The sequence below is a fragment of the Schistocerca piceifrons genome, chromosome 2 (genome assembly GCF_021461385.2).
Source record: "Schistocerca piceifrons isolate TAMUIC-IGC-003096 chromosome 2, iqSchPice1.1, whole genome shotgun sequence".
NCBI lineage: Eukaryota > Metazoa > Arthropoda > Insecta > Orthoptera > Acrididae > Schistocerca > Schistocerca piceifrons.
Window position 1 is genome coordinate 309,160,021 of NC_060139.1, and position 26,717 is coordinate 309,186,737.

Consider the following 26,717-nt stretch of genomic DNA (forward strand, 5'->3'; position numbering starts at 1 on the left):
TGTCGCAGAAAGAATAAACTCGATTCAACACGATAACAAAGAGCAACAACACAAAACTTACTTGCTTCAACACATAATAAAGCGCGCGCGAACTGAGCGGAGTTTCTCGACGCTGACGTCATGCGCAGTACGGCAAAAAATCTCTGTTCTGCGCACGCATTATGACCCCCCCCCCCCCCCCCCCCGAGTAATAACAGCTCTGGAAAATCTCCAAACACATTCTAGTCATCCGAAAGTCCAAATGGTTGAACATCCATGAAGTCAGCAGTTTTCACAACGCCAAATTTTGTCTTGACAGGATCAATTTTTTAACACAGATGATTACCATTTTTTGCGATACTTCCCTTGATTTATGAAAACTATACATTAAGTTATACACTTTTAAATTTGGCTATGTCTGCTGACGTACTACCAATATTTCATGTGTACTTAGTTACGGCACAGTAGAAATATGCAATTTCATCCCAACATACTCTGACATAACTGTTGTCAATTTATTGTGTTAATTCTATTTTCATTGTGTAACGGGACAGCTCTATAGTGCGGCGGCGCCGAAGCCCCAATAAAATAATATAGCAGGTTTCTTGTAAATACGATTAATAACTCTGGTTATTATTGCTTGGTATTTATGGTTTATGAGGAGAACAATAGTAGCTCAAATTGCGTCTACAGCCTAATGACTATCACAAGAACGAAGGAACACCTAACAGTTAAGTTCTTGTTCAGCTCCTAGTAGAGGTTTTAATAAGATAATCACTCAGTAATTGCAAAGCACTTTGATTGGATGATTATCTTACACAGTCACGATGAAACAAGCAGCCTACACGGGCGGTTTTTAATTAAAAGGTTGCTCGTCTGTCGCTGTGCGGCAGCTAAAATTCGGACACACTTTCAGCGCGTCGCAACCTATGGTGGTGGGAGATGGATTAATCATAGTTAAAATTAAATTTTTCGTTCACACTCAAAATTGTACTGGTGAAAGCTGTGAAGGAGGAGAAATATTTCAGCGGCATAGCAATATCAACTGCCACCAGCCAATGGCGGGACTAACTATAGGATGGGGCAACTAAAATTGATCCGGAGAACAGAGTTCAAGGATACAAAGAAACACAGCAGAGCAAAGAAAAGACAGTACTAACCTTTTACTATAGCAGACGGTAAAAGTGACCATTTCTTGCCACTTTGCGGCTCTAGTCAGCAAGTTGCTGAAGGCAGATGCTGGAATCGCTGCATTCACATCCGAAATGTTGTGCTGCAGACTGGCCTCTGCGAACAGCTCTGTCAGGCATGAAGGTTGTGTAAATGTGCTTTAAATTTCGGCTGCCTGTATGGGCACTTATCCATCCTGTTGGAACCAACTGTCTTTTCCTCCCCCGCTAATGTTGCCACGAATTCACGTCCAATCGTATCCACTCGTCCGGACCACTTATTTGCCCCAACCTATATAAATTAATATAAGTCTAATTTTTCCGCGACCCCTGTACGATATTACTATTTTGCTTTTTTCGCAATGTGCACTTGTTATTTCATGATACACAAGTGATCAAACGTATATGGACACACATGTTTTTCATATTAGGTCAATTGTGCTGCTATCTACAGCCAGATACTCTATATCAGCGACCTCAGTAATCATTAGACATCTTGAGAGCAGGATGGGGCGCTTCGCGGAACTCACGGACTTCGAATGTGGTGATTGCGGGTCATTTGTGTCATACGTCTGTGAGCGAGATTTCCACACTGCTAAACATCCCTAGGTCCACTGTTTCTGATGTGATAGTGAAGTGGAAACGTGAAGGGACAAGCACAGTCCAAAAGCGTACGGGCCGATCTCGTCTGTTGACTGACAAGAGACCGCCGACAGTTGAAGAGAGTCGCAGTGTGTAATAGGCAGACATCTATCCACACCATCACACAGGAATTCCAAACTGCATCAGGATCCACTGCAAGTACTATGACAGTTAGGCGGGAAGTGAGAATACTTTGATTTCATGGTCGAGCGGCTGCTCGTAAGCCACACATCACGCCGGTAAATGCCAAACGACGCCTCGCTTGGTGCAAGGAGCGTAACATTGAACAGTGGAAAAACGTGTCGAGTGACGAATCACGATACACAATATGGCGATCCGATGGCCGGGTGTAGCTATGGCGAGTGCCCGGTGAACGTCATCTGCCAGCGTGTGTAACGCCAACAGTAAAATTCAGAGGCGGTGATGTTATAGTGAGGTCGTGTTTTCCATGGAAGTGCCTTGTACCCCTTGCTGTTTTGCGTGGCACTACCACAGCACAGGCCTATACCGATGTTTTAAGCACCTTCTTGTTTCCCACTGTTGGAGAGCAATTCGGGGATGGCGACTGTATCTTTCAACACGATCGAGCACCTGTTCATGAAGCATGACCTTAGGCGGAGTGGTTATACGACATTAACGTATCTGTGATGGACTGGTCTGCACAGGGTCCTTACCTAAATCCTATAGAACACACCTTTGGGATGTTTTGGACCGTCGACTACGAGCCAGGCCTCACCGACCGACATCGATGCCTCCTCAGTGCAGCACTCCATGAAGAATGGGCTGCTATTCCCAGGAAACCTTCCAGCACCTGACTGAAAGTATACCTGTCATCAACGGCCAACACCATACTGAATTCCAGCATTATCGACGGAGGGCGCGACGAACTTTTAAGTCATTTTCAGTGAGGTGTCCGGATACTTTTGATCACAGTGTATATTGTAAAACCGTACTAGCTGGGAGGATGCAGAAGCTTTAGCGGAGTACATGACGTTATGTAATGACTTATTTTCAGAGGATATAAAGTTCCGTTGCATTTTTAGTTTACCTAGAACAGTGGTGGCAATCCGTGACGCGAATAAGGCCAGTGACACCATTTCGTGCAACCTGCAGAGCTATCATCGTTATTTTGGTCACAACACGGTATGCAACTAGCAGAAATTTAATGTGTTTTTCATACGAGAAAATAATTACAGATCAATCAGAAACTGGCGTTCTTAGGTCCAACGCGATTATCTTGCTTTAGCGTTAACAGTTACTCGCGGTTATACTGTCAATCACAGCGCTGCGCAAGATTATGTTTTTCTTTTTGTCCTGTCCAGCAAGTCCGGTTCTAGCTTTTAACGACGGTTGTCATGGTGCACATAGCATTCGACGCATAAGAATCTACAGAAGCGTATATTCTTTGGTAGCAGGGTATCTAGGTCCTCCAGTTACTGTGCAGTCGTCGAAAACACTTGAAATCGCCTTTATTGGTTATGCATCTAGCATAGTGATAAAACCCGCCAACAGTGGTTGCACTTTGCCCAGTTTACACTTAGACTTCACGGCTGTATCGCTGTGCGCCTGCCTAATATGGTTATGCGAACTATTATTCAAAACCAGCAAACACCCCCCCCCCCCCCCCGATTTCCAATGCTTCGCAATTACGGAATACTTGTCCTGATCTCCTCCTTCCTCTCCCTATCTCTCTCCACCTCCTCCCTCACCCTACCTCTGACCATCTCCTCGTCCCCCTCTCTCTGACCTCGGGTCTCGTTTATTGTTATCGCCAAAGGTACACTGGGAGTTTAAATCGCTTAAAATGACTGGGTAAATCGGTTGGGATCACCAGTATACGGGATATGAGAGACCTCTACCTTCCTCACTACCACTTTCGTTCAATCTATTATTAAGCATCATAAAATTATTTACACCAGTCTCCATGGCATAATTCATACAGGCTGATGTAAATAATTTTATACCTGATGACAATCTTCAATCGGAAGATTCTAATCGTTCTATTTGACTAAACTTCGCGTTCTGTCATTTGATTGTCGGCAACAGCTTTTTTGAGTCACCAGTCCTCCAATTGATTAGAAGCGGCCCGCCACGAATTCTTCTCCCGTGCCAACCTCATAACACTGTACCTCCTCCAACATTTGTTTGTGTATTCCAACGTCTTACTCTACATTTATTACCCTCCACGGCCCAGGTTGTCGCAATGAAAGGTAACCCGCCTCCCCTTTGAATTGCAGTATTTCTGCTTTCAAACAGAGTAAATAGCTACAACAATGGACAGTTTTCTGCAATAATCGATTGTTAGCGTTCTTCTGTCAGCACTTCAGTCAAGGTTGTGATATGTACGAGAATTTTGCCTAAAACTTTTTTTTTAGCGTTTAATCCGATCGATAACTGGAGTCGTTATAGACGACTTACTCTACCCTATCCTATCCTAACTTAGTCTACAGACATCACAGAAACATACATGCCCACGGGGGAACTATAACCTTAGTAGTTGCGGGCTCGTGACACCACACCAAGTAGTGTGGCTATGGAGGCGGGTCCAAATTTTTTACCAAATATACATTATACACATTTGTTTGGAAAATAATCAATTCACCTGTTATATTTTAAAAATTATTAGAAACTGTTACGAATCCATGTAATCTCTGTCAATCAACAAATTTCAGGCAGGAGAGAGAGCGCCAAACTACCGACATGACAAAACGATTAAAGTCGAGAATGAGGCTTAGTTCAAAGCCTGGCCCTGGAAAATAAATTAAATAGGCTAACAATAACGAATCACTTTGCTTTGCATGACATATTTCACTTAGTTCGAATGTTAAGTTTCAGAAATAGAGCGGCCAACGAATCTCAAAGCACTAAATGGAACTTTAATCGAATATTATTGGAAAGCAATTAACAGCAGACCTAATTAACCTACAATACTGTGGAATTGTTACGTACAAACGAAAGACATTTCATCAGACGGTATTGTTTCGTCTTCAACAAACGATACTCTTAACAATGCGTATTTCGCGTATAGTCATTACGAGTACGTTTAGCTGAATTCATTTACTATGTAGTTTCTTTTTGTAAGTGTTTCGGGTTACTGTGTTACTGTGAGTGAAGAAATGGGAAGTGACAGTGAATATGAAAACACAAGCACGAAACTTTCGTGCACGCCGGAGAAAAAACGTCTAAAAAGAGGTGAAATCTCGAAGACAGAACGGCCTGTCCATCGACAACAAAAATTTCGTGATGAGTGGCTACATATGCCAGGTTTACGTAATTGGCTGGTGCGCGATAGTGATCCGCTCAGGGCACGATGCAGATATTGCAATACCAGCATGGTTTCCGAAATCCAGAATATTAAAAACCATCCCAGAAGTAAGAAGCACCTAAACATGGTGCAGTTTGCTACCGTGCGACAGCCTTCAGTTGCTCAATTTGTCACAAACGCACATCCAGTTAAGAGGAAGGTTGCTAAAGCTGAAACCAAATTATCAGCATTCTTAGCAGAACAATGTGGCATTTTTAGCTGCTGACCATTTATCCGGTTTGTCAAAAGATATTTTTCCAGACTCGGATATTGCAAGGGCAATGACTCTTAAACGGCACAAAGCACGTACCATTGTTTCTAATGTCGGACGTCACACAAAGAAGTGTTGGCGAAAAAACTACAACACGCCAAATTTAGCATAATGACGGACGAGTCCACCGATATCGGAACTGTGAAAAAATTCCTGCGTGGCGCTCCGCTTTTATGACAAAGATTCAGGTGAGTAATAATAAGAGCTAGTTTTGAAATAATAACCAAATTAATTCTAAAATAAATTTTTCTGTTAAGTTACCACTTTGTATCACTTCTCCTTTTACAGGTTGTATTGAAAGTAAGTTTTGGGAGCTATATAAAGTTTATGAAGATGGAGATTTAAATGTTGAGAAATTTTCTACTGCAGAAAATCTCTACAATGGTGTACTAAAAACGTTTCAACAGCACAACATTCCATTTGCCGAGATTATTGGCTTTGGAGCTGATGGTTGCAATACTATGATGGGAGTTCATAATTGTGTAGCAAGCAGATTCCGAGATAGCTGCCCGGGAATTTTTCTAATGAAGTGTGTTTGTCATTCGGTGCATATATGCGCAAGCGAGGCGTGCAAGAACCTTCCAAGAGCTTGTGAGGACCTCGCGAGGAATATTTATGGTTTTTTTCAAACTCCGTGCGAAGAGGCAGGCAGAGTTCAAGGAATTTCAGGTATTGTAGCATTTTTTATCTCATAGACTTTATTTTACGTCCGATCGTGTGGAAATAGGCTAAACATTATGTTTTATTCCAGGTATTTTTACACTTGGAACCACACAAATTACTACATCCATCACAGACACGTTGGCTGTCAATGATCGCGGTTGTTAGGACAGTGCTGGAAAACTGGGGTGCTCTAATGCTCTTTTTTAACCAAAAATGGCTTTCTGAGCGAGTTCTAAGTGCTGAACAAGTTTTTAACTGTTTGCATGACGCCTTTGCAAAAATGTATTATGTGTTCTTAGAGTGGATTCTACCCAAATTTACTACTTTCAACGAGTATTTCCAGTCTAGAGCAGTAGTAACTGTTGACCTTCATGACAAGATTAGAGCTCTCTATACAGAAATATTTCTGTATTTCATGAAACGCACTTATGTCACGGGAAAAAATCTCAGTGATGTTGACCCAATGCAGTTCATCATCTGGAAGATTCACAACTGTATTTGGGTGTGAAAATTCTGAAGAACGTTGGCACACCAGAGATAAAGAGTCACCCACATCTTATCAAGGATTCTTATCATCGATGCAGGAAATTTCTTGTGGTGAGTACACCTCGTTTGCCTGAAATCATATATAATTTGTGTTTTATTGTTTTCTATACATTTGTGTGTTTATGTGTGGCATACCTAATGAGTGCTATTAATTCTCAAATATTACAGACAGCTTCGTGCCAGATCAAATTACGGTATGATATGGAAGATAAAGTGCTGTCCAAACTAGCGGCACTCAAACCTACAAATGCCCTGTCACAAAGTTTCCGAGATACACCACCTTCACTCATGCCTTTAATGGAACTGTTGCCACGTATAATTCCTCCCTCAGATCTCGATTTAGCACAAACTACAGAAGACCAGTGGAGGCGTCTCCCTCTGGTTTTGGCTTGTCTCCCAGGCTCACTACAAAAGAAACAGTCACCGGATAAAATGTGGAATATATTAAATAACGAATCTGAAGAATTTAAGGAATAGAGCGCTTTCGCTCTCTCAATTTTGAGTTTACCTCATTCAAATGCAGACTGCGAAAGAGTTTTTTCTAAGGTATGTAAAGCAATGAAGCTAATAACTAGTTAATAATATGATTTCATACTTGTCAGGTTATTGAAGTTTCATGTTCAACTTCAGGTAAACCTCATGAAAACCAAAATTAGGAACAGACTCCAAACTAGTACACTGAATGGAGAACTTCTTGCCTCTGAATGCATTAAAGAACGACCAGGAAACAACGGAACATGTTTAACTTTTGAGCCAACACACGAAATGTACGAGAAAATGACGTCGGACACACTCTATAAAACGAAACAGGAAGAAGAAGATGTAGACATCGAATTTGTTTCATAATTACAAATTCTTGTTCATAGTTTTATTCATTTGTAAATAAGGTTTTAAAAATTTTCAAAACGTACGAGAATTTTTACTAAAATACGAGAATTTCATGAGGTTGGTACGAGAATCGCGCTGTCTGGATATCACAATCCTGATTTCAGTGTATTTCCATGAGTGAAGTTACACGTTTCTCTTTGTAGTCTGCAAAATAATTTTCTCGATTGAAGAAAGAATTGAAATTGTGGAAGCATATATGAAAACAGGTTCGATTAATAGAACTCGCAAACTTTCTGAGTCAAGCATTGGATAGACTACCAGCAAAGAGAGCAATACTATGTTTGTATAAAAATTGGCGCACATACGGATCTGTGCAAAATGTAAAGCGACAAGGAATTCCTTCAGCTCGCAAACCAAAAGTTACTGCTGACATTCGTCTAAGACTTACTCGGTGTCCATAGAAGTCCGCTCGTAAATTGGCCCAACAGGCGCATATAAGTAGGAGGTGTTGCCAGAGGTTATTGTAAAGTCTTAATTTTGAAGGCATATCGCGTGACGGTTGTGCGCAGCGATTATCGTAGAATGACTGTCAGAAATGCGCAGATTACTTCGCTTTTTATTAAAATTAACGACAGTTTGTTAAACCCATTCCATTACATCATGATTAATGAAGTATGGTTTCATCTTTCCGGTCACGTGAATTCACAGAACACAAGATACTGGGCAAAAGAGAACCGTAACACTGTGTCAACGGCCGCTCCATGAAGGGAAAAATCTGCTTTTGGTGCGGTGGACAGGAACGCGCAATATTGGACAGACATTTTTGGACACTACCCTCAACACGGTTGGTTACATGGAAATTTTTGATACATTCTGTGGTCAACTCAACTGAATATGAAAAACAATACTGCTTCTTCCAGCTACATAGGGCAACATACCACGAGTCTAAGGTATCCTTGGAACGAACCCATGACGTCTTCACTTAGGAACGAACTGTCGGCAAAAATTTAGGACCACCACGTTCGGCGGCCGGATCTAACAACATGTTATTTTTTCCTGTGGGGACACTTCAAGAGCAAAGTCTACGAAACAAATCCACACATAATATAGGAATTTAAAGACATCAGCCGTGAAGTTGCCGCCATCAATATCCGAACTTTACGACCGGTGTATATGCTTAAACGTGCGGAACTGTGTACCCATGTTGCAGGTGGAACTTCCAATATCTTCTATAAATGTAGATTTCACTGTAAATAAATTGCAAGTCCATTTCATTTCTTCGTTTCTGTAATTTCACTGCGTTATTCGTTTCTGTAATTTCACTGCGTTACCTTTATACTTACACGGGCTACTTTTATCTGCACCAACCTGTACTTAAACAAATGGGTGCATGTAGTAACAGTACTTAGTTGCTACTTCAAATGTGCTTTATCATATTGAAAAGCGAAAAATATGTCCATTGCAACTGAATATTATACCAAACACGTTTCGCCTTTCCTACTAAGCATCTTCAGTTGTCTGCAGTATAAAGAAAATTATTTAATTACACACAGCTCGATAGGATATCTCTACGATTCTTGGGAGTTCATTTAAATTATCTATTTACAAATATATGGCTTTGGTCTTTTTAGACTGATATTCATTTTTATTTCCTTTTCATGAACCATGCGTTTAGATGTACATAGTACAGATTTACAATTGGTAAGTCACATTCAGACATTTCACTGTATATAACCAATACAGACCTTCGTGAACTATGGACCTTGCCACGGTGGGGTTGCTTGTGTCCCTCAACGATACTGATAGCAGTGCCGTAGGTGCAGCCACTACGGAGGGCTGTCTATAGAGAGGGCACAATAACACGTTGCACGGGCAACACACTCAGTGATCTGGTCTTTTAACATTAGCTAACATGGCCTTTTTGTACAGGTACTGCGAACGGATGAAAGCAAAGGAAAAGCACAGTCGTGATTTTTTTCCCCGAGGGGCATGCAACTCTAATTTATGGCTTAAAGATGATGGCATCCTCTTTGGTGAAATATTCCTGAGGTAAAACAGTCCCCTATTCGACAGAGACTATTCAGCAAGTGTCACAATCAGCAATACTAGACTGACATTCTGTGGATCGGAGTGTGCAATGCTGGTTCCATTAATCGGGTAACTACGTGGGCGAGCTGAAAAATAACTCCTCCGGAGCTTTTTTAAATAATGTTAGCATTCTACAGCTTTAATCATCTTGTTTATATGTGTGTATATTTGCAGTCCTCTGCCACTAGAGGGATCCGAATTGTAGCGTGTAACACGGCATTGTGTAACGCAACTAGATCAGTGTATGAGGAACAGCGTGATGTAGACGAGTTGTGCACTGGAAGAGTTCGTCCACGTATGGGGCACCCTCTCCTTCAGAGTGAAAATGCCAGACTGCACACGAGCGCTGCTGCACCTGCAACAACCCGTCGCCTTGGGCTCACTGTGATCGATCATCCTCCATACATTCCCGATTTGGACCCATCCGATATTCATCCGCTTCCAAAACTACAAGAACATGTTCGATAACTTGAAGCGTTACCAATAAATATGAAGTTGTGGCTCCGTCAACAAAGTCAAACATTCTATAGTGACGGTATTAAGGAACATGTTTCTCGATGAGAGGAATGTGTTCGTGGCTAGTGAGACTACGTCAAGAAACAAATATCTAGACATGAAGAATAAAGATATAGAACATTAATAACGTTTGTTCTATTTTAAAAAAGTTTTCGCATAAAAATTTCGGGGGCATTACTTTCCATAAATCCCTCGTAGATTTGAGAATTTAAAAAAGGAAGTACATAGGTCGGACTGAAATTTAGTGGGAATTAGTGAACTGTGGTGACACAAAGTACAGGATTTTTGGTGGAGACAGTACAGCGTTATCAATGCTACTACGAACAGCATAATACACACATTATTATAGCCACGATAGACACAATGCCAACCATCACAATCGTGTACGTTTGCGCCAAGTACCTCCACAGATGAAGAGGTTCAGAGGATGCAGAATGAGATAAAGATACTATTTCAAAAAGGATACTATTTCAGATAATTAAGGGAGGTGAAAATTTAATTCTGATGGGTGACGAATTCGGTAGTAGGAAGAAGGAAACAAGGGAAAAAAAATAGAAAACAGACTGGGGAGTGGGAGAAATTAAAGAGCAAGTCGGCTGGTAGAATTTTGCACGGAGCAGGCAACCCCGCCTAAGGGATGTCCAAGGGGTTGCCTGATCTTAGGTGCTATAGCAGCAGCGGGGCGCCACTCAACTGAATGGGTGTCAGTCTTTGGTATGTAGGTTCTTAACGTGCTCATCAAAGTGCGTGGGTGGTATGGAGAGCGTTGCCGAACTGGGGAAGAGGGGGGTCTCAGGGGAACAAATAGCTGTTTGAAGCGTCGCCCAGAACGTGGGTGACGTCGCAGAGCGCCATACCTCTGCACCATTACAGAGAAAGATTGTATGCAGCTTTGAGCCAGACTTCGAACTTTCACATCGCAGTGGTAGACAATTACGGGGATTCAAAAAGGTGATCGTTTAAATGTGTTGCGCAGTGGTGGAGAGAGATGCTTTTGAAATGTGGTACTACAGAAGAATTTAGAAAATTAGATGGGCTGATCGAATAATAAATTAGTGGGTACTGAATCCAATTCAGGAAAAAGAAATTTAAGGTACAACATTAAAATAAGGGATTTTCAGTACACAACCTGAGGCATCAGGGGATTGCCAACTTCGTAATCGAAGGAAAGGGTGATTGGGGATCAAAACTGTAGAGAGAGACTAAGTGATGACTATAGTACACAGATTGAAATGAATGCAGGGATGACGAGGTCTGCACAGCATGAAGAGCGGCATATTTGCAAACAGCTTTATAGTATAAATGAGCTACCACTAATCATCTCCTATCAAAAAAGGAATAATTAAATAATTCTGGGTATATTATATACAGGGGATGGAAAAAATTATGAAAAACCAAATTAACGCAACGTAGATGTTCGTATTCAAAACGGATTCCATCAGACTCAGCTTGGATAAAAAAAGGTCCTGCATGGTTGTCAAGGGACACTTCCTCCAAATAGGTAATGATTTTGGGAGGGGGAGGCGCGGGGGGCTGGATAGCGATCACGAAAGCAGATCACAAAGGCTCAACAATTTTGAATATGATGACTGTGAATGCCAAGGAAGATGCGACAATTCATCCTCGTGCTCACAAAACCAGTAATGGATGATGTGAACTGTGTGAACAAGGGCCCTATCGTCTTGGAATGCAGTTTTACCATTGGGGAACAAACATTGCACCACGGCGTGGAGGTGATCATCCGAAATGATCACATAATCTTTAGCAGTGATAAGGTCTTGGAGAGTAACTGTAGAATCCATGGAATACAACGATACGGCTGTCCAACTCAACACCGGACCCGCAGCAAGTTTCACACTTCGGGACGTAGAACTCTGTCAGGAAATGGTTCAAATGGCTCTGAGCACTATGGGACTTAACATCTGAGGTCATCAGTCCCCTAGAACTTAGAACTACTTAAACCTAACTAACCTAAGGACATCACACACATCCATGCCCGAGGCAGGATTCGAACCTGCGACCATAGCAGTCCCGCGGTTCCGGACTGAGCGCTTAGAACCGCTAGACCACCGCGGCCGGCTCTGTCAGAAGTTGAGAACAATTTGAAAGAACACTCATCCTTCCAAATAGCATTCTTCCATTGTTCCATAGTCCAGGTTTTACGACATCTACACAACGTTTTCCTGATATGGGATTTATCCTGCTCGCCCAGCAATGCCCTACGCACGGAGCTCCCTTCATGTTGGTTGGATGCTGATGGATTCGCAAGTGCGACATTCAATTTTGCAGTGACCTTGGCAGCTTCGTCCCCCTATTTTCGTCATTATCTTCTTCAATGAAAGTTCATTACGATTATTCACCACACACTTTCGTCCGCGTTGTAACCTGGCGGATGATGTTTTTCCGCTTTCCCTGTACGGTGCCTCTTGCAACATCAAACAATTCGGCTACCTTAGATACAGAAGCACCCACCATACGAGCACCAGCAATTAGCCCACATTCGACATCATTTGGCTCCGACACAATGCGCTATACATAATACTTTTCTGACCAAGACCGACACTTTCAACGTATTGAGGGCATTGCACATGTGCCGCTCGCGGTCAAATGCAACAGCGCAACCTGCAGGCTTGGCGAGCATCTGCATTTACAGGGTGTTTCAAAAATGACCGGTATATTTGAAACGGCAATAAAAACTAAACGAGCAGCGATAGAAATACACCGTTTGTTGCAATATGCTTGGGACAACAGTACATTTTCAGGCGGACAAACTTTCGAAATTACAGTAGTTACAATTTTCAACAACAGATGGCGCTGCAAGTGATGTGACAGATATAGAAGACAACGCAGTCTGTGGGTGCGCCATTCTGTACGTCGTCTTTCTGCTGTAGGCGTGTGCTGTTCACAACGTGCAAGTGTGCTGTGGACAACATGGTTTATTCCTTAGAACAGAGGATTTTTCTGGTGTTGGAATTCCACCGCCTAGAACACAGTGTTGTTGCAACAAGACGAAGTTTTCAACGGAGGTTTAATGTAACCAAAGGACCGAAAAGCGATACAATAAAGGATCTGTTCAAAAAATTTCAACGGACTGGGAACGTGACGGATGAACATGCTGGAAAGGTAGGGCGACCGCGTACGGCAACCACAGAGGGCAACGCGCAGCTAGTGCAGCAGGTGATCCAACAGCGGCCTCGGGTTTCCGTTCGCCATGTTGCAGCTGCGGTCCACGCATCGTCTCATGCGCCAGAGTTTACACCTCTATCCATACAAAATTCAAACGCGGCAACCCCTCAGCGCCGCTACCATTGCTGCACGAGAGACATTCGCTAACGATATAGTGCACAGGATTGATGACGGCGATATGCATGTGGGCAGCATTTGGTTTACTGACGAAGCTTATTTTTACCTGGACGGCTTCGTCAATAAACAGAACTGGCGCATATGGGGAACCGAAAAGCCCCATGTTGCAGTCCCATCGTCCCTGCATCCTCAAAAAGTACTGGTCTGGGCCGCCATTTCTTCCAAAGGAATCATTGGCCCATTTTTCAGATCCGAAACGATTACTGCATCACGCTATCTGGACATTCTTCGTGAATTTGTGGCGGTACAAACTGCCTTAGACGACACTGCGAACACCTCGTGGTTTATGCAAGATGGTGCCCGGCCACATCGCACGGCCGACGTCTTTAATTTCCTGAATGAATATTTCGATGATCGTGTGATTGCTTTGGGCTATCCGAAACATACAGGAGGCGGCGTGGATTGGCCTCCCTATTCGCCAGACAAGAACCCCTGTGACTTCTTTCTGTGGGGACACTTGAAAGACCAGGGTACCGCCAGAATCCAGAAACAATTGAACAGCTGAAGCAGTACATCTCATCTGCATGTGAAGCCATTCCGCCAGACACGTTGTCAAAGGTTTCGGGTAATTTCATTCAGAGACTACGCCATATTATTGCTACGCATGGTGGATATGTGGAAAATATCGTACTATAGAGTTTCCCAGACCGCAGCGTCATCTGTTGTTGACAATTGTAACTACTGTAATTTTGAAAGTTTGTCTGCCTGAAAATGTACTGTTGTCCCAAGCATATTGCAACAAACGGTGTATTTCTATCGCTGCTCGTTTAGTTTTTATTACCGTTTCAAATATACCGGTCATTTTTGAAACACCCTGTATGTTCAAGCATGCAATTCTCGCGCAGTTTCCACAACACTTTTGTCTATTGAGAATATGCGAAACATGTTGGGTCGACATAAAAAAAAAAAAAAAAAAAAAAAAATCAGCTGCAAATGACGCAGTATCTTATTTATGAGATAAGCACAAATGTACAAAATTTTCCATTAATTTCAGTTACCATAACATTCCCATTCCGAGTCCTTCCCTAGTGGTGCTATGTGTGTGCCGCCGCCACCACCACCACCACCACAGTATTTACTACAATTTTGGGTTATATTACCCCAGGCATTCCTAATGTCTCACCGTCACACCCATTGCTAGACATGTTAGCCCGACAAAACACACACACACACACACACACACACACACACACACACACTGCTACACAAAGCACACACGCATCTCTTCCAGGAAGCGGCCCGCGAAGAACATCGTGTGCAGATGTCTTTCCGCTACGAGCACAGGTTATGATCACAGGAAGAGTGTTTACACTGGCGACCGCCGTATAACGCGAGCGCACAACATCGATCGTGTCCTCTATCATAGCTCCGCACGCATGAATAAGTCTTTCAAAGATTACTCACGGCTGAGGCGCCGTGCGTTCACCTCATTATCGGGGAAGCAATATGTGTTGTGGACGTTGATGTATGGCGAGCGGAGGAGAAAACGATTTTCGAGGGAATAGGAACATGCCAGACTAGCCAGAGAAACGGATCCGAAAGAATCATATGCCTTCCGCACGTGTCAGCCAGCCATCTGTATTCGTCTGCCACAAATCACGCTCCACCCTCGTGCATGTACGGCTTCAATAAGCAGCTCTCGGCTAGCCTCTCCGGATAGCATAGGCAGACGTACTTACAACCGACGATTATACGAATGTTATGACATATTACACTTATGACATATTACACTATGTCAGTTACTATTATTTTCCTTTACTGTAAGTCCAGGTTCCGTACAGAAAGATTAACCCCTGCCCCTTCTCTTCGCAAGATGGAAACAACATGTTTTGGCACACAATCCCCGCAATTTCTGTATGCAAGGCTATTTTCCTAAGCAACTGCAGCGTGTGCCATTTGAGCACCCAATCCTCCTTTTAAGCTATAATCTGTATTTTATTTATTTTCGTTATCGTATTTCATGGCCTGACCGTGGCGGGATGGCAGCAGTTAGTTTCTGCCCTTCAACCATATATATGTTGAAAACGGAAGCTGTAAAAGAAGATTGTATTCGTATATTAAGCAGGAGATTTTGAGGAGGAGGAGATTAGTGTAACGTCCCGTCAGCAACGAGGTCATTAGACACGGAGCAAAAGCTCGTATTTGGTAAGGTATTGGTAGGAAAGCAGCCGTGCCCTTTTGAAGGAACCATTTCGGCATTTGCCTTAAGTAATTTAGGGAAACCACGGAAACCTAAATCAGGATGGTCGGACGCTGGTTTGAACCGTCGTCCTCCCGAGTGCTAGTCCAGGGTACTGACCACAGCGCTACCCTGCCGCGAAGTGACGAAGGACTGCGATAGTACTGGAAATGGTGGTGTGAAGTTTGCGTTGAAGGACCAGGATTTTGCTGCGACTGGGACGAGGTTGGGCGCAGTATGAATGCAGACGCCACACGAGTATGAGATCAAACAAACGAACCTATGACGGAGAGTGAAACTGGAGTGTTTGTCGGAGGATGTGGCGGTGGTATCCAGATGAAATACTCTGAGGGCAGGGCGTAGGGAGCTGCTCAAGCGCAGTAAGGATGATTAGTTTAATATGTCTTGTTAATACTGATGTCGTGAAAACTTATAGGGTCATACTCCACAGGTTTTGGAACATGGATGTAACATCAGAGATTTAGGGTACTTTGATCGTCTCGAGGAGGAGGAGATTCGTGTTTAACGTTCCGTCGACAACGAGGTCATTACAGACGGAGCACAAGCTCAGGTTAGGGAAGAAGGGGGAAGGAAATCGGCCGTGCCCTTTCAAAGGAACAATCCCAGAATTAGCCTGAAGCGGTTTTGGGAAATCACGGAAAACCTATTCAGAATGCCGGACCCGGATTTGAACCGTCGTTCTCCCGAATGCGAGTACAGTGTACTAACCATTCCGCCATCTCGCTCGGTAATACATTTCAAGTTTGAAATCTTGACAGAGTGGAGAAAATGACACAAAGAAGAAAAGAAAAACTAGTTTGTTAGAAACTGCTTGCGTGTTTCTTGTATATTCAATGAAAAGTGCTGACCAACAGAAGTGCCGCACAGTGTCGGTGAAAATCAAGTTTTATTCTTCGCTAATTGGAGGAAAAACATTTTTTTCGTGTTGTTGAATCGAGTGTTAACTGTGGAAATAAAGAGTATAGAAATTACATATAAAAATTTGTAGTTATTATAGGATATATATACAAAGAAACACGTTACTTGAGACGAATGTTAAAAAGTGTAGAGTTTCCTTCTCTTACGCATTGTTCACAGTTGCTTTGACTGCTTCGTATGTAGCACGTTGACACAGGAATCTCATTTACAATACAATCACATCTTATCGCTACGAAGTATGGGTTTTCATTACTGCTAGCAGTGTCCGCGTCCCTGGATAAACTGTTACGTTATTAGTATTTATGTTACGTTACGTTTACATGGAAGTTTCTGATGATGATTCAGGATATTAACGGCTGATTACATTGTAACGGAGTTTATGTGGAGGTACGACCCAGTATTTGAGCAAAAATGGCTCTGAGCACTATGGAACTTCTGAGGTCATTAGTCCTCTAGAACTCAGAACTACTTAAACCTAACTAACCTAAGGACATCACACACATCCATGCCCGAGGCAGCATTCGAACCTGCGACCGTTGCGGTCGCGCGATTTCAGACTGTAGCGCCTAGAACCGCTCGTTCACTCCGGCCGGCAGCATTTGAGCAAGAAGCAGCCTCTACGAATAACGATTTCCGGGGAGGAGGTTACTAAATCATGTATTAATTGCCATCTTTGTGCAACAGGACCCCTTAGACACACCGATGGGAGACTGGTAGCTCTCGTAGTGTGAGAAGCTTTTTGTTTGAGGAACCTGTGCTGCAGAGAAATGATGACAATCGCACCACCAGCACACAAAACATGGCCAAGAATCTAAATTCAGTCCTGCACGAGACGCCCATTTAAGTATCAGAAGATTCAAGATCTATCTGCTGATGACTTTCTCAGGTCGTGGAATTCTGCCATTGATTTCTACTAAACACTGTAAACATCCCAAACTTCCGGACGTGTGTTCCGTTTACTAGAATGTTGATCAGGAAACAATTACCGCACTTTGCCGTTGGTATCAGAACATTTAGATGTTTTCCCTTTTTTTTTGTTTTTTTTTTTTTTTCCTGCAACCTCATTCCTGTGGATTTCTTTTTATGTTTGTGGGCAGGGGGGGAGGGGGAGGGGGAGCAGACGCGAAATTAAGTATTTGGTGTACGAGACACCGACAGACAATCGAAAAGAGGCGAGTATCCGTTTGGTAGCAGCTGTAGCCATAATTTGTGAAACACCTGATTGTTTCGAGCGTGTAATACAATAATTAGCACGCAGATGCAGGTTATGCATTAATGTAAACCGACAATATTTTTAGCAATAAATCTAAAACAATATTTATCATTCCCCACTTCGAACATCGCTAGTGTCAAAATCTTCGTGGACCCGTAGTGGGGGAATGGTGCGCTTCTGACATTCTTGTCGCATAAACAATTATTTCTGTTTATGTCCTCTAAACAATCTAAAATTTTGTATACGTACATTTTTTATACTCTATACATATTACAAATTCTTGAGGGGATAATGATTCAATAAAATGTCTTTAAAGTGTCAGATTAGAATACTGTAATGTTTTTCTCTTGTTTAAGCTCGTAATAAGACATTATGCCTCGTCTGGTACTAGCAAGTATTGGATTCTACGCCCCATATTTCAATGGCTATGTTTATGATAGGTCTTGCGAAACAGAAAGGACTTCACATGCACAGGGTGGTTATACGAGGGTTCGAACTTTAGTAGTGGCAACTATTTATTCATAGCTCGTACAAAATAGATCCGTGTTTCAAAGTTTTACTGACCTTCAAAATAGTCACCAGCATTGTGTATAACCCGTTGCCAGCGATGAGGAAGTCGTAGGATACTCTTAGCAGTGCCAGTTGTGTTGACAGTTCAGATCCTGAAGAAAGTGTCATCACTTCTATCTGTATGCTGTTCATTTTTGGAACACAACCTACGACCAACTTACAGACAGAAGTGATGACACTTTCTTCAGGATCTGACCATTTTGTTGGACAATGCTTAAGCACGTACAGTGCAAGCTGTTACTGATTTGTTTGACTGATGTGGTTGCTAAGTGCTGTATCACCTACTGCACTCCCCTGACTTAAGCCCTCGTGAGTTCAACTCGATTTCTAAACTGAAGGAAACACTTCACGGCACTGACTTCAGAACTGCTACAAATTCGTCGGGCAATAGACCGAGCCGCTCGAACTGTCAATACAACTGGCACAGCTAGGAGTATCCTACGACTTCCACGTCGCTGGCAACGGGTTATACACAATACTTTGAATGTCAGTAAAACTTTGAAACTCTTATTTTTTACGAGCTGTAAATAAATAGTTGCCACTACTAAAGTTCCAACCCTTGTATTAACTTTCGAGAATTCGGGTGGGCCGGGTGATCGTGATACAACGAAACTTGGAAACATTTGTACGGACATGTTTAAGAGAAATAACGGGTAAACCACTGAAAGAAAGATTTTTTATGTATACAGGGTGTTACAAAAAGGTACGGCCAAACTTTCAGGAAACATTCCTCACACACAAATAAAGATGTTATGTGGACGTGTGTCCGGAAAAGCTTAATTTCCATGTTAGAGCTCATTTTAGTTTCGTCAGCATGTACTGTACTTCCTCGATTCACCGCCAGTTGGCCCATTTGAAGGAAGATAATGTTGACTTCGGTGCTTGTGTTGACATGCGACTCATTGCTCTACAGTACTAGTATCAAGCACATCAAAGTGTTTGAAGTCACTCTGGTACATGCTGTTGCTGTGTGTTTCCATTCCATGATTAATGTGATGGAAAGTAAGCGTTTCCTGATATGTCCACATAACATATTTTCTGTTTTTGTATGTGAGGAATGTTTCCTGAAAGTTTGGCCGTAGCTTTTTGTAACACCCTGTATACACAGACTGAAGCAACGAAAGAAAATGTGTACAAAGGACGGGATCCCAACCCATGTCTCCTTGTCACTAGGCAGGTGCACTCATCACTACGCCACTGTAGCACACTGCCTCTCCAAAATTGCGCGGACTACCCTAGCACGCCTCCCTCTTCAGTCCAAATTCACATTCACGTCTCGGCCCACTTGATATTCCCCCTAAATTCGAACAGACCTGCAGAGGCTCTCCATCTGTGTTGGAATAGCACATCAGTACTCAACGAAACGGAGAAACCTGCCTGAAAAACAGACATAGGCGCCTTAATAAATAATGGCGCTAGAGACTTTTTCAAGTCTCAAACATCTGTGATGTACATACGCAGACTGAAGCGACGAATGTTTCGTTTGGTGCTGAGATGCTATTCCAGTAGGTACAGTTGGGGAGTCTCTGCAATGATGTTCGAGTGTAGGAGGAATACCAAGGGGGGGGGGGGGGGTGAAGCTTGAATGGGAATTTGGATTGAGGACGGAGGCGTGCTGGGGTAGTCCGTGTAATTGTGCAAAGCCCTGTGCCAGGAAGGCGTAGTCTTTAGTGCCTCAGCCTACTGAGCAGGAGATACAGGTTCGAATGCCGGTATTTGTACAAATTTTCATTTGTCGCTTCAGTCTGCATATGTGAATCATAGATGTTTGAGACCTGATAAGGTCTCTGGAACCGTATATAGTTTATTTTGAAACATATTTTGATTTCCACATTAGATGGTAGCATTTCTTAATTGTGTGCCACGTTTACGTTCGAGGTTACGAACGCTGCTCAATGTGACGACCGTCTGCAGCCACGGCAGCATGGAACTGCACTACAGATACCATTTCGCAATTATTCGCAGCACTTTTCGAACGGTATACCATGAAATGTTCAGCCGTCGTCACACAGCTCGTGCACTGTTTGAAGATTGCACATTGCGTCCAGCATTCTCAGCCATAGCAACAGCAACTTTGTCCAGAATTTGTAGAGCAGTTAGAATCTCCCAGTAGCAATTCCCAAATCGCTGGTTACTTCGAACTACCAAATCATGTCCTTCAATGCGGAAAGAAGACCTCTCCTCGTCGATACTCGCGAAGAGTAGCAGCACTATTGCTGTGCTTTTAATGAAACAGCTTTACGACTAAAGCCCTGCTGCTCATGTACAGACCCATCTCGACTGAAGCAACTGTAATGCACACAGAAGTTTTATTTCAACCCTGTGTCGCCATACCAGTACCGACGACTAACCCAAGTCATGACACTAACAGAACTAACTATGCAAACTCTGTGGCGCACTGTCTGAATATCATTCCTATACAGATAGGTACCCATACGGTAAACAGTTTTCCGTACACACTGGCTCAAGTAGCGAAAGTATAATTATAACCGCCCTGTAGACTTAATCTTCAGTATCAGAAAAAAATGCAGCAGCTTTCACATAAGTACGCATACAATACGCCTCTGAAATATTTTACTAAAATACTGACAATTAGCGGCGATGAAACATGAAAGAAAAATGGTGACAGAAGTTGAATCCACGTAAAATACAACGCTTTCATCATAGCGTCATCCTTTGCCTATCTAAACTGTGTGTTTGGAGCTTTGTTGGTGACAGTCGTGCGGTGATTAAATTCGTGGAGTGTTGTAGGAGTAAGAACATATTATAAAAAAACATGCTAACACGTGTTACTGCGCTCCTATAACAGAAAACTAGATATAAGTAATCAGAAAGATCACCACAGAAGAGTCCGTTGGTACAAATCAAAAATATTACTTCTGAGGATAATTGTAGAAATAAAAATGTAATGAAAGACAAAATAACAGTCTGTGACTGTACTAGCTGCGCAACAGTGCAGAACACCACCACCACCACCACCACCACCACCACCACCACCACCACCACCACGACCACCACCTTCTACACTTCCCACACCAATCAGCGCGTCTCAACTAGTGACAAAGAAATAAAACCCTTTGAATTTGAATGTGTTGACTGTAGTTGCACCTTACGATTATCAACACCAACAAAAAACTTTGGTGTTACACAATGATGAAGTACTGTGTTTCTTTTGTGGAAGATGTCAGCTGCAACGACTGAACTAGAATGCTCGGTCAGTAATGGAAACGTAGGGCTTCGTACTATTATCGTCAAGAACCATCAGAAACTGTTTAAAGTCCAGAATGTTCCAAAACGTATACAAATAGTAAATATAAAATGAAACAAAGCTATCAACAGCAACATCGTATTTTTAAGCTACCTACTACGCTTTTGAGACCGAAAGCGAAATAACGTACACCGTAGGCGAGAGACGGAAACAGCTGAACTTAGTAAATGATTACTCACAGGAGAAATATGGTAGATGCCGCGTTTAAGTCACATCCTTTCCACATGTGACGGTGCATAATTACATCAGCCGGATTAGCGTTATGTCATTATTTGCTTTTGGGTATCATTAAAGAGCCGTTTTTCCGTAGCACATATACCTTTCGGTCTTTTTGAGATAGGTATTTCACAGCGGCTGATATGGAACTCAAGCTAGGCTGCGTAAATCTGACAACAGGTGAAAAGATTACCACGTGTTAAAGGTAAAAGTATTATATGTGCCGTTTCACGAAAAACACCATTCAATTTACTTTAAATCTCATCACAATGTATTCTGTCATCATATAATTGTGTATGATTTTGAAGCGGGGGGGAGGGGGGGGTTGAGGGAGGGGCCACGAGTAAAGAGGTTGTGTGGAGGAAAGCCAAGGCCAGGCGTTCCACAGGAGCTCCCGGCATCGCTATATTTCCTGAAACTGAAGTTGGAGAATTTTTTGTAAGCTCACATCTCTCTCCCTGCTTGTCAGTCTAGGACATCGAAAGGGGGTAACATACAGCTGGGTGGTCTTTGAAGCAGCAGCAAAGACCTATAGCGTAAAATTAACTAAAACAGAATTACTTAAAAACCAGCGCATATGTGCCTGTCTGCATTCTTGTTGCAAAGCACTGCCGTGAGCTATGCCTTAAAAATATTATGAAAGGAGAAATACTTTTGGCAAGGCAAAGACTGTTTCATATTTTGAAAGGTTCGTTTTATACATTACACCAACGTTTCTATTGGCATATGTAATTTTTGTAAGTTAACTTTCATTACTGCCTCTTATGTCTTTTTCTGCTATAAAAACACGTAACTGCGATCTTGCACAAAAATACTTTTAGTTTTGTGTCAACGTATCTAATTCCAGTGACAGCTTACACAATGAAGAGCTGGACTGAATACTAATGCAAGCACGGCTTTTATTTCATATCATTACTACGTCTCCATACAGCGTTTCTAGACAAAAGTCGCCAGTAGCAGTATCCCACAATAACCAATATCAGAACAACTGCTTACCTAACTAGTGAAACCGGATGTTATGTCGTGCTTTACACTGACCAGTTTCACTGCTGTTCTGAGACTGTGGTCTGAACGCGATGCAGATGATAAACAGTTTATGTGCTTCATCGGAGAAACGCGAAGCGCGGAGCGCGGAGGGCGCAGTTCTCACAATGCACTGCCCCTGCGCTCCTCGCGAGTACACCTGAACTGCCGCTTGTGACGCAAGCACGCGGCGCTATTTCCGTCTGAACTAAACCGGACATCTCCGAGCTGCGCTGACTAAGATCGAGACTGAAGGATACACAATATACAAACGTCAGTGTCACCAGTGCCGCGCCTGCTTCGTTTCCCAGCCAGACTGTTCACAGAACACTGCACACGTTAGTACGTAATTCTCAGATTCCGTAGTTCGCGGAAATTTGGTTGCACACTAGCGCAAATTTCTTTGCTTCATAACGAAGTTTTTTTACGATTAAGACGAGGCGCCTTGCTGGTTACAATTGATTTTTTCCACCCTAAGTGCTGTCTGAACGCTTTTCACAATTTTCCTAATATATATAAGAGACTGGTATAGGCATGCGTATTTAATTACAGAGATACGTAAACAGGCAGAAAACGGTGCTGCGGTCGGCAACGCTTTAAGACAACAAGTATCTGGTGTACTTTTTGGATCGATAACTGCTACTACACTGGCAGGTTATAAAGATTTAAGTGAGTTTGAACGTAGTGTTATAGTCGTCGGTGCACGAGAGATAGGACACAGCATCTCCAAGGTAGCAATGAAGTGGTGATTTTCCCGTACGACCATTTCACGAGTTTACCGTGAATATCAGGAATCCAGTAAAACATCAAATCTCCGACATCGCTGCGGCTGGAAAAATATCCTGCAATAACGGTATCAACGACAACTGAAGATAATCGTTCAGCGTGACGGAAGTGCAACCCTCCCGCAAATTGCTGCAGATTTCAGTACCGGGTTATCATCAAGTGTCAGCGTGCGAACCATTCATTCAACGAACATCATCGATATGGTTTTCGGAGCCGAAGGCTCACTCGTGTGCCCTTTATGTGACTACACGACACACAGCTTTACGCATCGCCTGGGCCACCGACATTGGACTGTTGATGACTGGAAACATGTTGCCTATTCGGAAGGGGCTCGTTTCAAATTGTATCGAGCGGATGGACGTGGACGGGTATGGAGACAACCTCATGAATCCATGTATGTCGGCAGGGGACTGTTCAAGCTCTGTAATTATGTGGGGCGTGTACAGTTGGTGTGATCTGGGACCCTTGATACGTGTAGATACGACAGACAGGTAACACGTACGTAAGCACCCTCTCTGATTACCTGCATCCATTCATGTTCATTGTGCATTCCGACGTACTTGTACAATTCCAGCAGGACAATGCGACATCACACACGTCCAGAATTGCTACAGAGTGGCTCCAGGAACACACTTAAGAGTTTAAACACTTCCGCTGGCCACCAAACTCCTCAGGCATGAACATTATTGAGCATACCTGGGATGCCTTGCAACCTGCTTTTCGTAAGAGATCTCCACCCCGTATTACTACTGCTTAACTCCACTGCTTTTATTAGCACACCGAATGCAAAAGTAGTCATCACACGTTGCCATCAGAAACAGAAAATAATGCCGCCTCTAGCCTAGAGAATAGCCTCAGTTCGGTAGGGAACAGTATCCACAACTTTCTTCAGGACGTCTTACTAACAGCAGCAGTTTAATATCTGCCACACAAAGTGACTGGCCTGCGCTTTGTTGACACCCACAGCGAATTCAAGCCGCATGGGAAACCGCTATCACTTTAAATCGAAGTGCCTGTTTGAATCACTGGGGTGTCAACGGAATGCGACGAATTATGTTTTCCCCTGCGGCACTCATAAAATCAAGTTCTAGGCTTCCGGTACTGACTTTTGCAAATATACACAAATTTGAAACCAAAAGGTTAGTAATAATTACGTAATAGATTATGCTTTGATTCTTTTTTATTTTACAAATTAAAGTAATATACCTGTACTGCATAACTTACTTTTCGAGATATTTTGTAATAACCTTTCTTCTTCGTGTATATTTTATATATATATATTTATATACTGCGTATACTAAAAAAGTACATAGCCTGCGTCCGCCCACATAATCATTACGGGATAGTACAGAAAACTGAAGTAAATCATCCAAGAACTTTTAGAGATTTTTGGTAACAACCTTTCCTCTTTATGTATTACATACATACATATGTTGAAAGATTACGAAATCTTATGTAAATAGTGATTTTCCTCTTGTGTTGAAGGTAAAGTTTGCATCAAGATTGGAATAAAACTGTAGATTTGTATTAATTACAAGCAAACTGACGCTTCTTTATACGTAAACTTATGAGCCAAAACATTATGACCATTGCCCACCGCGAGGTTGTACATCGCCTGCTGGCGTTGCAGGCACATGACACGGTAACAGAAGCATGTAAGCAGAGCAGAGACGAATGGGGAATCATTCTAGCGACGATAGGGGCCGCAAATGAGGAAATCCACTGACAAAAGCGACTTTTACAAAAGGCAGATTATTACACGGAGCCTGTGAACGAGTATCTCGAAAACGGCAAAGCTTACACTCGTGAGCATGAATGAAAAGTGGTAGAAGGGCAGTGAACTACCACTCGTCGCCAAATGGTTGGACGCCCACGACTCCTCACAGAACGTGGGGTTCGGAAGCTTGTCTGCTGCATAAAGTAAGATAGATGGCGATCTTTAGCAACTCTGATGAAATGAAAAAGCACAGTGCTGGTGCACGGTCATGTGTTTCGGAGCACACCATTTACCGCACATTGTTGAACATTGGGCTCCGCAGCAGACGACCCTTGTGTGTTCATGTGCTGACCTAACTACATCGTGAGCTACGATTGCAATGAGCACGGGATCAGCGGGACTGCACTGTCGATCTACAGAAACGTGTCACCTGAGCGGATGAATCACGTTTCTTGCTGCACCAGCACGGTGGTCGTCTGCCACGCCACGAACGCAGGCCGCTGAGAGCAATATGACGCTATATCAGACATTCTGCTGTGCTTGCATAGCATTTATGGTAGTCATCGAAGATACGGTGACAGCTGCGGACTATGCACCCCTTCATGCTTGATGCATTCCCCAACGGCGATGTTATCTTTCAACAGGGTAACTGTCCGTGCCTCAGAGCCAGAAATGTACTATAATGGTTTGAAGCGAACTTACGTTGATGTCTTGACCACCAGATTCACCTGATGTGAATATCCAATACCCAACTGGGTCGCCGCTTTTAGGCGCCATCATCGCGTACATAAGTCACCGGCCCGTTATTTACGGAAATTTCCTGACTTGCGCTTAGACTTTTGGTGCCACATACCTGCACAAACTTACCAACACTGTCGGATACCTGATACGGTGACGTATTGCGTTCCAAAGATGGACCAACAAGCTAGTAAGCAGATTGCCATAATGTTTTCGTTCTTCAATATATACGTAGCAGAGCTGAAGCCACTTAATTATTAGGTCTCATAGAGCTACCATATTATGCGGCGTTTTTGATACTTTCATCAGCCTCCGTAGCTGAGTAGTCTGCGTATATGGCTGTCTTGCGGAGGACGAGTCCAATTTCCGATACTGCCAAGGATTTTTCCTTAGTAGAGGACTGGAACAGGGAGCACTCAACCTCTTCATGCTAACTGAGGAGCTACTTGATACAGAAGCAGTGTCTCCACAGTCTGGAAAATTGGCAAAACGACTGGGAGAGCGGTGGACTGAGCACATGCCCGACAGAGCGAACACCTCTCAGATAAATACATTTCTGAAAAAGAGGGGTCGTCTCCTCGATGTTTGTTTCAGTGCGAATGCACAAATATCGCCCGAACTCCCGCGGAAATCAAGATTTGCGAGTTGAGCGTTTAACATACGAGAGGGGCTGCATTGCAGCATACGGTTAAGTTCGAA

The 26,717-nt window shown here is 43.0% G+C and overlaps 1 protein-coding gene across 1 annotated transcript in view; it reads right to left on the reverse strand.

Moving 5' to 3' along the window:
* LOC124777152 overlaps positions 1–22,837 on the reverse strand; it is a 184,101-nt gene extending 161,264 nt beyond the window's left edge. Inside the window, exon 1 of the mRNA XM_047252454.1 lies at positions 22,793–22,837. The gene's annotated coding sequence lies outside the window, so the exon portion shown is untranslated. The remainder of the gene's footprint in view (positions 1–22,792) is intronic.
* Between the last annotated feature and the right edge of the window lie 3,880 nt (positions 22,838–26,717).